This window comes from Bos mutus, chromosome 17, assembly GCF_027580195.1.
Source record: "Bos mutus isolate GX-2022 chromosome 17, NWIPB_WYAK_1.1, whole genome shotgun sequence".
NCBI classification, from domain to species: Eukaryota; Metazoa; Chordata; class Mammalia; order Artiodactyla; family Bovidae; genus Bos; species Bos mutus.
The window spans coordinates 39,883,028-39,896,204 of record NC_091633.1 but is presented as its reverse complement, the minus strand read 5'-3'; the positions used below and the strand labels follow the sequence as shown (position 1 = coordinate 39,896,204).

At 34.4% G+C, this 13,177-nt stretch overlaps 2 long non-coding RNA genes across 2 annotated transcripts in view; both read left to right on the top strand.

Annotated features, from left to right (window-relative positions):
* Positions 1-13,177, top strand: part of LOC138991494 (uncharacterized) — a 237,689-nt gene that overhangs the window by 156,366 nt on the left and 68,146 nt on the right. The gene's annotated exons all lie outside the window — the stretch shown is intronic.
* LOC138991495 (uncharacterized) overlaps positions 1-13,177 on the top strand; it is a 74,549-nt gene that overhangs the window by 35,567 nt on the left and 25,805 nt on the right. The window contains exons 2-3 of the long non-coding RNA XR_011467464.1: positions 1,878-2,273; positions 3,401-3,511. This is a non-coding gene — a long non-coding RNA (uncharacterized lncRNA). The remainder of the gene's footprint in view (positions 1-1,877; positions 2,274-3,400; positions 3,512-13,177) is intronic.

Genomic DNA, 13,177 nt, shown 5'->3' with positions numbered 1-13,177 from the left:
GGGTCTCCCGCATTGCAGGCAGACGCTTTACCGTCTGAGCCACCAGGGAAGCCCAAACACCAAAAAGTGGAGTCAAATTTTTATTACATTAAGTGTTCATTCAAACACAGAGATCATAAGGAGGAAATCACTGATGCATAGTTTTATAATATTCAACAAATATGAAAACCCTCCATACTTAAAATGAATAAAATTAAAGTATAGGCATATTTTCATATTTATAGAAATGTTAATAACAACAAAAATTTCTAACTAATGCATATGATAAAGGTAAAACTTACTGAGGAAAAATAGTTGAAGACTATATATATATACAGCTAATTTACAAAATGGCTAAATACTTGTTTAAAAAAAAATTCACAATAGCATCAAGAAAACATTTTTTGAAGACTACAAGTCAGATATCACCTTCTTCTCTGGCAAATGCCACAGATTTTAAAAATATTTTTCAAAAGATTAGTTGGTCATTCTGAGAAATGGCAGTTTTGTGAACCATTGATGAATGTTGTGATGAAACAGTGTTGGAACTAAGTGTCAAAATCTTTAAAAGTGTGGAAATTCTTTGATCTGGCAGTTGCATTAAAAAAAATTTGTTCAGGGAAGTAAAATAGAGATGCATAATTATTTACCTTGAAGAATGACCACCATAGAGTGTAAATAATTAAAATCTAGGAACATAGGAACAATTACACATAGACCATTTCACAAATGATTGCATATAAATGATGCCACATTTACATAATTTACATCTATGTAGTCATGACAATTGGAGAAGGCAATGGCACCCCACTCCAGTACTCATGCCTGGAAAATCCCATGGACGGAGGAGCCTGGTGGGCTGCAGTCCATGGGGTCTCGAAGAGTCGGACACGACTGAGCGACTTCACTTTTACTTTTCACTTTCCTACATTGGAGAAGGAAATGGCAACCCACTCCAGTGTTCTTGCCTGGAGAATCCCAGGGACAGGGGAGCCTGGCGGGCTGCCATCTCTGGGGTCGCACAGAGTCGGACACGACTGAAGCAATTTAGCAGCAGCAGCAGCAGTAGCAGCAGTAGTCATTACAGTGATGCTGGAAATATATTTTTCCCAAGCCAGGCCACCTCCTTCTTTAATCTGGACTAAAGCATAGCCCACATTTCAACTCTCTGCCTCTGCTCCTCTCCCAGCACACAGTGTTCCATTCTCCACCTAGAGGTTACTTATTTTTAAAGAAAATCAAACATAGCACTCTTCTGCTTTAAACATTAATTATCTTTTATGTAAGTTAAAAAATTGTTGAGGTTGGATTTTGTTTTAACTTAAATGAAAAGTAAGCCACATCATCTTCTACAATCCCACTTCTGGGTATGTACCCACAACAATTGAAACCAACATCTCTAAGAGATAAGTGCACTTCCCAGTTCACAGTAACACTATCACAATAGCCAACACATGTAAACAGCCTAAATGACTAACAACAGAATAATGGATAAAGAAAACTTGGTATATACATACAGTGGAATATTAGTCATAACAAGAAGGAAATCTTGCTACATACGACAATGTAATAAACCTGGAAAACATGTTGAGTGAAATAAGCCAGACACAGAAAACAAAGACTGCCTGATTCCACTTATATAACATATCTAAAATAGCCATACTCATAGAAACAGAGTGGAATGTTAGTTGCCAGGTATGGAGGGAAGTGGAGAATTGCTGTTCAGTGGGTATAAAGTTTCAGTGATGTGAGATGAATAATTTCTAGAGATCTACTGTACAGCACGGTAATGTATTAAACTCTTAAAATTTTGTTAAGAGGATAGAGCCCATGTTAACTGTTCTTTCCATAATTTAAAAAATTAATAAAATCTGAACTTATAACCAAAATCACTACAGATGGTGACTGCAGCCATGAACTTAAAAGATGCTTGCTCCTTGGAAGAAACTCTATGACAAACCTAGACAGCATATTAAAAAGTAGAGACATTTCTTTGCCAACAAAGGCCCAGCTAGTAAAAGCTATGGTTTTTCCAGTAGTCACATATGAATGTGAGAGTTGGACTATAAAGAAAGCTGAGCCCTGAAGAACTGATGCTTTTGAACTGTGGTGTTGGAGAAGACTCTTGAGAGTCCCTTGGACTGCAAGGAGATCCAACCAGTCCATCCTAAAGGGAATCAGTCCTGGATATTCATTGGAAGGACTGATGCTGAAGCTGCAACTCCAATACTTTGGCCACCTGATGCAAAGAGCTGACTCATTTGAAAAGACCCTGATGCTGGGAAAGATTGAAGGTGAGAAGAGAAGGGGATGATGAAGGATGAGATAGTTGGATGGTATCACCAACTCCATGGGCATGAGTGTGAGTAAGCCCTGGGAGTTGGTGATGGACAGGGAAGCCTGGCGTGATGCAGTCCATGGGCTGTCAGAGTTGGACATGACTGAGCAACTGAACTAAACTGAACTGAACTTCTGACCATTGACTTCCATAATCTGGCATAACAGCTTTTCCATTTTCACCTTATTATCAAACTCTTATTTGCTCAATAGTGAAAGTGAAAATGTTAGTCGCTCAGTGGTATTTGACTCTTTGTGACCCAATGAACTGTAGTCCACCAGGCTCCTCTGTCCATGGAATTCTCCAGGCAAAGAACTAGAGTGAGTTGCCATTTCCTTCTCCAAGGGATCTTCCCAACCCAGGGATCAAACCCAGGTCTGCATTGCAGGCAGATTCTTTACTGTCTGAGCCACCAGGGAAGTCCTTGCTCAATATTTCCCACAAATTCTGACATTTTAATTTTTCTTTTCCATTACATTTAAGTTTATTCCCTCTTTAGGGGTTTATATAGTTTCTTAATGCAACCCATGAATGGTTCTATCTCATTACTCAGGCCATATTTCAAATGTCAGATCCTCCTCTCCTGACTACTCACTGAATTATACACCCTTTGTCTTTTCCCTGTCGTGGTTTCTTTATGTTGTCATGTTGTGTGTGTGTGTGTGTGTGTGTGTGTGTTTCTGATAATTATAATTATCAGATTTTTTGTTGTCCTTTTTTTATTTTTAGTTTCCTTTCTGCCACAATGTAGGCTTCAAAATCAGAAGGTTGACTGTCTAGAACAGTGTTTGCACAAATCAGGTGCTCAGTAAATAGCAATTGATTAAATGAATATATAAAGAGCAGAAGTATTAAGCAATAATATACAATCAGAACTATGTGTGGATAGCAAAGAATAAATAATTTTCCTTTCTTTATCCTCTTCTGGATCTTCAAGATTTCCCCCATCAACATGCATCATATTTATATAAAATAAACTATAAAAGTGTGTAACTTAAAACCTTTAAAATTACATAATTTATTTAGTTTATTTTGTTGAAATGCTATTTACTAAATTTAATTTAACTTCTCTTGCTTTTTTAGTACTTTGAAGCATCTCAACAAAAGAAAATAGCAACATGATGTACTTGGTGACTTCTAAGACATTTTCCAGATACTATAATCAAATTCTATAGGAGGTGGTTAATCCAGAAGGTAAAAAGGGCAAAATTAATCCGTAAAAATTGTATAATCTAGAGCTGTCTTTTAAAAGTTCTTATTTTAAATGTGGTTACTGTGATTTCTCTCTTGTTCTTACAAATTAAGGAAAAGAATTAATCATTTGAATATTTCCATTTGTTTGCTCCAAGTAATCATAAATTGATTCTGGGAGAAAAATGAAGTAGTGATAATAATACAAAAGTATTATGAAAATGAAATTTAAATGCTTTTTCTTTTCTTGGGTCTGGGAATTGTGCATCTTGCTTTACACTGCATATTTTCCAACTTTCATGGAGTGAAATAAAATTAATGGGAAAAATTTGTAGTAGCCGAGCCCAAGCTAAAGTCTGTAAAAATCATTATTGGTGTACTCATTATTGACACATGCCATATTCCTTACCCAAATGTATAATTTTATTAAGATTATTCTATATAATGAACCATTAATTGCATAGAAATACAAACTGAACCCCCAAAGGCAATAAATATCAAAAAAAGTGAGTCATTTTCCACCCTTAATAGCAATTTGAAAAACAGATTTCAGAAATAATCCGGTAAAATATATTGCTATGTTCCTGATCATTTTTGGTCAGTAACATGGATTTTTCTGGTATGGAAAATTACAGCCTTACATTTTGTTCAGACAAAATTTCCACATCAGGAAGATAAAATGATTTAAAAGTGAGAAGCATTATATTCTTATAAAAGCTGCTTATTCACAGGAATACTTTACACTCTTGGTTATTAATTACCTTGCTTCTCATTTGAATAGTTGTTGATTTGGCCTTATAGTTGCATAACTTCCTATTTATGCTTTATAATATGGAATGGAAGTTTAATAAAAAATTAATAATGGACATAGCAGAGGAAAGAATACAAAATGCATCTCAGCAAGATTGTTCATGGATGTCAAAACAAATCAGCAAGAGTACAGAAGGCTCTGTCTCAATTATATTTTGAGGGAGGGTATGAGAATGGAGAGAGAATTAGTTTCCTCTCCTTTATTGCTTAAACTATAAAACTATGAAGCATTAAATGTCTTCTGGGAGCTCACCCAATGTTTGGAAAAATAAGGTTTGACTCTGTGGAATTTGATGCATTCCTTTCCAGAATATAAGCTCATCAGAGTTAGTGTGCTAAATAAATGCTGGAAACAGGGTGAAAGAAGAAGGGGAGAAAAAACCAATAAAATAAATGATGAAAAGGCAAGGCGTAAGTGCCAACCACATTAATAACACTCATTTTGAAGGGTAATGTTTAAGTAGGCATAGAAAGTGAGCCACTGGAGAATTGAGATTAAAATTAAATCACATGCTTGTTCAATAACTTTTTGACTAGGAGCTAAACAGATTCATTAACAAATGCAAATGATTCTTTTAATTAGACATCAACAAATGAGGTCCAATAGCAGAAACCATGCTACTTGGTCTTGATAGATTTTCATTATAGAGCTTCAACACCTCCACAATAATTCCCTGAGTTTCCTTTACAGTCACTCACAAAGAATGTGAGTTTAAAACTGGCTTGATATTTTAATATATCTATAAATGGGCTTAAAGTCTACCACAATCAAGGTGAAAAGGGGAAGCTTGCCTCTTTATATTTCTAATTGGCATTCCATTGTGCAAATATAGATATATCAGAGTTTGTTAATCCATCCACCCATCAAAGGACATTTGGGTTGTTTCCAACTCTTGGCAGTTATGAATAAAGCTACAGTGAATATTCATGGACAGGTCTTTTTGTGGACATAACCCAGGAATAGTATTTCTGGGCCATATGGAAAGTATATGTTTAACTTTGTAAGAAATTGCCAACCCTTTTTCCAGAATACCTGGACCATTTTGCACTCCCATCAGCAATGTTCAGGAGTTCTAGCTGCTGCAAATTTTTGCCAGTGCTTAATATTATCATTCCTGACATTCCAAGTTTGCTTCTGCTATGATTTCCTTCTGTCTGAAAAAGTTCCTTTAGTAATTCTTTTAGAAGAAATCTAATACCAAGAAATTCTCTCAATTTTTCTTCATGAAAATGCCTTAATTTCACCTGTTTCTTTGAATATAGAATTATGCTGGTATTTGAAATATATATTATTTGGCTTGAAGAATCCTTAAAGAAAGATGGAGTCATAATTGTATAATATCAGGCCATTATGATTTAATTGTCAAAATGGAACTTCAAAACCTTATCAGAAAAAAAGTTATTATAGATTTAAAGGTCAAGGATGAGTTATTCCATACATAATTTTCAGCATTCAGTAAAATCTATATTCAATAAAAATAATAGACAAGAGGAAAATTAGATATTTTTAAAAGACCCACAGGTTATCTGGATTTTAAATTTCTAGATGCTAAAATAGTTGTGAATAATATATTCAAGATAATATATGACAAAATGAGATCTGAAAAAGAAATGCACAGAAATAGAGCAAAGAGTCAACAATGAATGAAGAATTCAACAAATAGATTGCAGCAGATTAGACTCAGCAAGTAAGAGTATTAATGAGTTTCATGTTGGATCAGAATATATGCAGACTAGATATGTGTTATGAAGAAAAAAAGAAAATATTATATGAGACCCATGAGTGACAAAATAAAAAGTCTAAGAAATTTAATTGGATTTCCAGAAAGCAAACTAGCCAAATAATTACGAGTTTAGAGAACGAATATTTTATAATGTGCTGAAAGCAAACTTGTTGAAACTTTTCCCTGAAAGGAGACATTATCTTTATTATACTACTGTAAATTAAAAGGGTACATGGGAGCTTTCTCAAAAAGCTAAAAATATAACTACCATATGACCCAACAATTCCACTCCTGGAGATATATCTGGAGAAAATGAGAACACTAATTTGAAAAGATACATGCTCCTCAATATTCATAGCAACATTATTTATAATAGCCAAGATATGGAAGCAACTAAAGTGCTCATCAACTGATGAAAGAATGCAGAAGATCTGGTGTATATATATATATATACACACACACATACATACATACATACATATAATGGGATAATACTCAGCTATTAAAAAAAAAAGAATGAGATTTTACCATGGATGGACCTGAAGGGTATTATACTTAGTGAAATAAGTCAGACAGAGAAAGAGAAATACTCTATATTATCACTTATATGTTGAATCTAAAAAAGAAAACAAACTAATGAAACATAACAAAAAAAGAAGCAGACTCAGAGATGTAGAGAACAAGTAAGTGGTTACTGGGGAAGGTGGGAGGGGCCAGATAAGGGTAGGGAAATAAGAAGTACAGACTACTGTGCAGAAAACCAAAAGCTACAGGGGTCTATTGTATAGCACAGGAATATAAACAGTATTTTATAATAACTATCAATGGAGTATAATCCATAAAAATTTTGTGCCACTGTGTTGCACACTTGAAATTAATTTAATATTGTAAGTCAGCTATATCTCAATTAAGAAAAAATAATCTTTGTTTATCAACACATCATTAAGAAAGTTAAAGCTAAGACAAAGTGGGAGAAAATTTGTCAACATACATTTCATGCAGAATTTGTATCAAAGCATATAATAAAAGCTGCTATAAAACAATAAGAAAAAGGTAGACAACCAATTGAAACTAAGCAAGATATAAACTGATGTATACAAAGATTATGTACAAATGGCCATGAAGCAAATAAAGAAGTGAAAATGATGAATGATCATTGAAAATGATCATTTTCATCATTCCTCAGAAAATGGAAAATAAAATGATTATATATCACTATACATCACACAAAATGCCAGGCTGGATGAATCACAAGCTGGAATCAAGATTGCTAGGAGAAATACCAATAACCTCCGATATGCAGATGACACCACCCTTATGGCAGGAAGCAAAGAGGAACTAAAGAGCCCCTTGATGAGGGTGACAGACAGGAGTGAAAAAGCTGGCTAAAATTCAACATTTAAAAAACTAAGATCATGGCATCCAGTCCCATCACTTCATGGAAAACAAAGGAGAAAATTAGAAAGAGTGATAGATTTTATTTTCTTGAGCTCCAAAATCACTGTGGATGGTGGCTGCAGTCTTGAAATGAAAAACACTTGCTACTTGGAAGGAAAGCTATGACAAACCTAGACAGCATGTTAAAAAGCAGAGACATCACTTTGCCACCAAAGGTCTATATAGTCAAAGCTATGGTTTTTCCAGTAGTCATATACAGATGTGAGACCATAAAGAAGGCTGAAAGTGAAAGTGAAGTCGCTCAGTCATGTCTGACTCTTTGTGACCCCATGGACTGTAGCCCACCAGGCTCCTCAGTCCACGGAATTTTGCAGGCAAGAGTACTGGAGTGGGTTGCTATTTCCTTCTCCAGGGGATCTTCCCAACCCAGGGATTGAACCCAGGTTTCCTGCACTGCAGGCAGACGCTTTACTGTCTGAGCCACCAGAGAAGCCCTGAGTGCCAAATAATTGATGCTTTTGAACTGTGGTGTTGGAGAAGACTCTTGAGAGTCCCTTGGATTGCAATGAGATCAAACCAGTCAATACTAAAGAAAATCAACTCTGAATATTCACTGGAAGGATTGATGTTGAAGCTGGAGCTTCAGTACTTTGCCCACCTGACTCATTGGAGAAGACCCTGATACTGGGAAAGGCTGAAGGCAAAAGAAGAAGGGAGCAGTGGAGGATGAGTGGTTAGATAGCATCACCAACTCAATGGACATTATATGAGCAACCTCCAGGAGATGGCGAAGGACAGGGAAGCCTAGCATGCTTCAGTGCATGGGGTTGCAGAGAGTCAGACACAACTTAGTGACTGAACAACAACTTATCACTACACAATCTCCAGAATGGCTAAAATTAAAACAAAATATAATTGGTTTTATAGGTGAAATGCAAAGCAAGTCTTATCTCAAAATGCTAGTGCTAGTATTGCTCAATAGCAATACTCACTATTGACATCATCTACTAAAGAAAGCCTTCCTCAGCGATCAATGCAAAGAAATAGAGGAAAACAGTAGAATGGGAAAGTCTAGAGATCTCTTCAAGAAAATTAGAGATACCAAGGGAACATTTCATGCACAGATGGGCTCAATAAAGGACAGAAATGGTATAGACCTAACAAAAGCAGAAGATGTTAAGAAGAGGTGGCAACAGAAGAACTATACAAAAAAGATCTTAATGACCCAGAGAGTCATGATGGTGTGATCACTCACCTAAAGTCAGACATCTTGCAGTGCAAACTCAAGTGGGCCTTTGGAAGCATCACTATGAATAAAGCTAGTGAAGGTGATGGAATTCCAGTTGAGCTATTTCAAATCCTAAAAGATGATGCTGCAAAAGTGCTGCACTCAATATGCCAGCAAGTTTGGAAAACTCACCAGTGGCCACAGGACTGGAAAAAGTCAGTTTTCATTCCAATCCCAAGGCAATGCCAAAGAATGCTCAAACTACCACACAATTGCACTCATCTCACATGCTAGTAAAATAATGTTCAAAATTCTCCAAGCCAGGCTTCAACAATATGTGAACCATGAACTTCCAGATGTTCAAGCTGGTTTTAGAAAAGGCAGAGGAACCAGAGATCAAATTACTTTATCCCAAAGTGAAAATGTATTTAAAAACATTTTGATTAAATAAACACAATGGAAATATTCATTGTTGGCTTAAAATGATTGACTAAAGATCAAAGAATAACTTGTTGCTAAATTTAGTGATTAAAATGAAAAGGAGCACTAGTTATAGGAAGAGTGTAAAATAAAATGCAAGCAAATCAACTAGGTAAGATTTCATATTAGCTTTCTCAGAGTAAATCTATGAGTTGAGGTAAGTATTGTATTCCTCATTCTCTTAAGGATTCATTTAAAATTATCAGATTTTTAAAATAAATGGTGAAAATGCATATAACATGTACACACACACACATATATATATAGACATATATAGATATATATTTTAATAGGGATATATAGATATGCCATTGCATGGATGAAAACGCATAGCTATCCATCTGTGTATCTTCTTGTTGCTTGTAACTGAGATGGTACAATAATTGTTTTCTTTCAAGGACTTCAAATATTTGATAAAAATAAATGGACCCTTCTGAAAGAAATAACATTTGAGCATATTTTCCATTATAATTTTTATTAGGTGGAATATATCCCCCTTATATCTTTTTGAGATTAAGATTCTTAAGTGATCTTTTATCAGCAAAAGTGAGGGTCATAAACACCTGACACTGATAACTGCTAATACTTATTGAGGTCTCCCTGTGCATCTGTGCCTCTGCTCCTCAGGATCCTTTCAACTGACCTACTGACAACCCCTCCAAAACTGTGGGATGGTTGCTAATTTATTTACTCAATGACTGTTTATTGAATGTCAACTATAAGCTGTGCACAATTTGTCTAGACTCTGGGGATATATCAAACAAACAAAACCTAGGCCTGTATGAAGCTTGAATTCTTGATGGGAGTGGGACAGATAAAGATAGTGATGAGTGCCATTAGGGAGAGGAAGAAAACTGTAAAAGAAAGAGATTAATCTTACTAGCTTATCTAATAATAAGAAGAACCCCCCCTTTACCATTCATAGAGTCACACACATACATACATAGGTAACAGAACTATAGAATTTTTCTAAATGACATGGTACTTCAAGAAAGCCAGGTAATTATAATTCATTCACTTTAGTGTAGAACACTTAAAAAGACACTGAGCATGTAAACAAAACAGTTCCTTTGACCTTAAGGAACTTCTATCCATGTTGTATGGCATCATTTAAAAATCCCAGGAGTCCAGTCCTCTGGTTGCTTTGAAGTATACAAACTGAGAAGCAAGCACAGTGATAACCATCCACCATCCACCACCAGTGTGGGCCACTGGCTCAGAACAAATCTTTATTTTGGATGACTTTAGATATTTGAGAAACATTTATTCTGATTGAAAAGATCTTTTCCCTTTTTATAACATTGGAAGGGTATCCCAATTGAAACTGATTTTCAGTAGCATTTGACTTTTAGCTAAATAGAATGCGTTCTGCAAAATATGAAGAACAGTCATTTTGCCTGAAGCCAGTTGTGGCAGGCAATCAGAAACCCTGGAGGTCTTTGAGTTTGCTTATTATCCATGGAGCTGTTGAGGACTGATGCTTAAAGACCTCTATCTGAAACAGATGTCACTTTACTGAGTAATCTTCATGTGGAAAGCTTTGTCTAAAGACAGCTCATTTTAAAACGTAGCCATAATTACTTCTATTTTATTATGTAGTCCAGAATGCCTCAGAAAAAAATTTTCCAGAAAGAAACTGTTATAGGCCCATTAAGCCATATATGAAGTGTATCATGAAAGTGAACTATTAGAAGTGACTTCAATTAATTTGCCACCAAAAACAATTCCCATTTGGTCATTCTTACCCTGGATTTGAATCATTCTGTCAGAAAACATAACAAAGAATATGTTTCTCTTTTTACTTCATGCAGAAGCTTTTGCCTTCCTTGTGAATTCATCTTCAAGTATCCCTTTGAATGAGTTTCTAGTGGATTTTCAAATTCTGTGAGTTATTTTTGAGTGGGAGTAATAAAAATCAAAAGAATACTAATGTAGTATCAAGTATCCTCCTTTCTTGCATGCTGGTGTACAAGAGTTCTCATTCTGGGAGCATTTGACTAAATCTTTTGAGAAATCGACCTCTCAGTGTCAGCTAGCTGAACAGTAAATGCTTCCATGTGTGATAAAAGCAAAGATTCTTATTCCCCCCCACCCCCAGTTGATTAAGAAAAGCAAGTCTTTCTTATACAATTTTAGTGGAAAGATTGACAACATCAATAGTTCTTTGAGAAAGACCATAATGGAAAATGTGAGAAAATAGGGAAGATTAAATTACTTGAAGTCTGGATCCAGCTGATTCACAGAGGAAAGTCACATTTTCTCTCATTCTCCCACATTCTTCTCACAATGCTGGAGCATTGTTCCAGAAATCATGGTTTGACTATGTGGCTGTAAAATCTGTAAATAAGACACTGGATATTTTTAGTGCTCTTTATCTTGAAACTCTAATATATAGATAAGAGTACCTGACAATATCATATTCATCAATGTTGTATTTTTTCAAATAACTTTATAATGGAGTTGAAATTGCCTAGAATTTTACATGCATAACTAAATAAATCATCATTTATGATTTGAAACAAAATTTAATGTTACATGTACAAAGTTTCACTCATAGAGAAAGAAGAATAAAAAAGCAATCTTCACTTAGTAGTTCATAATCTATTCTAAATCATAACTATTGACTCAGTACTTCTAGCAAAAGGAGAATACATGTTGATCACAACATTTAGTAGAGTCAGTCACTTCACAGCTAAAAGAAATACATGAGCCTTTGTTCTGTGTCCTCCAAGCAGAAATGTCACCTGTGGAGAGTAACCAAGGAAAGTCTGCAGTTCACAAGGACTTTTTACCAAACAGTGATCATTATCTCCACTAATTTTCTAAATATATTATGTTTATAAAATGTTATGAAAAACTGAGCCAAGAAGTTCATAGCATTACAACATAATGTACATGATACACTAGTAAACAATTGTTTATCAAAGTGTTTAATAAATTAAACAATGTTTATTGTCTCAAAATAAAGAAAAATCTGAAAATTTTACTGAATTTTTTAAAACTTTCCATAATTTCACCTTTTTTATGTCTCCCTATACAATCTTAAAAAAAAAAATTGTTCACACTTCCAGTAAAGATTGCATTATACATTCACACTTTGAAAGTGCTGTTCCTTCACCTGAACAAATAAAAATGATGTGTAAAATACAAAAGAGAAAACATTAAAAACCTTTATTATACTCAAAACACTTAGTTCCAAGTAGCAAAAAAAAAAATGCTTAGGAATGAAGCTGCTAATACTGAGATACTGAGTCCTGAAAAGCAAAACAAAATAAGACAAAACATACATTTAAAATATATATTTTTAAAGATTGTCACTGAAATTGAAAATAATTTATACAGAAAATTAACTCTGTAATGAAGTAGAGTTTCCACAGAGTAAAAAGAACAATGACTTGAACGAGCCAATAGAGAAATGAACCTAGCAAAGAGCAGAGACAAAGATCTAAGAAACACTGAAGAGTTAATAAAGAAAGAGTAATTTTAAATACTTCAAAATACAATGGAGAGATGGCAGAAAAGTAAAACTCAAGGGATAGTAGCTAAAAATTTTCCAGAACTCTGTTTTCATACTGAAAAATACATCATGATTTTTGAGCATTAAGATTTTTTTTTCTTACCTAGACTCATCCTAGTGAAACTAGCAAACAGTAGTAAGGGAAAACTCATTAACTATGTTTAAAGGGTAAAGATTTCTAGATGGACAATTAGATTGACAACAGATTTCTTCATAGTAACAATAAGGCCAATATATTTTGAAAGCTCAAAGGAAAGATTTTAAATTATATTTCTATACTCAGTTAAGCCATCTTTTAAAAGGAGATAAGAGCATTTAAAGACAATCAATCAAAAGAGTTTACTATCCAATTTGAATGCCTTTTATTTCCTTTTTCTTGTGTTATTGCTTTGGTTGAACATCTGATACATTGTTGAATAGTAATGGTGAAAGTGGCAATTCTTTTTTGTTTGTTTTAAATGTGTTTTTAATAAATATTGAAAGTAAATAGATTAATTATTAGAAAGTTAAAA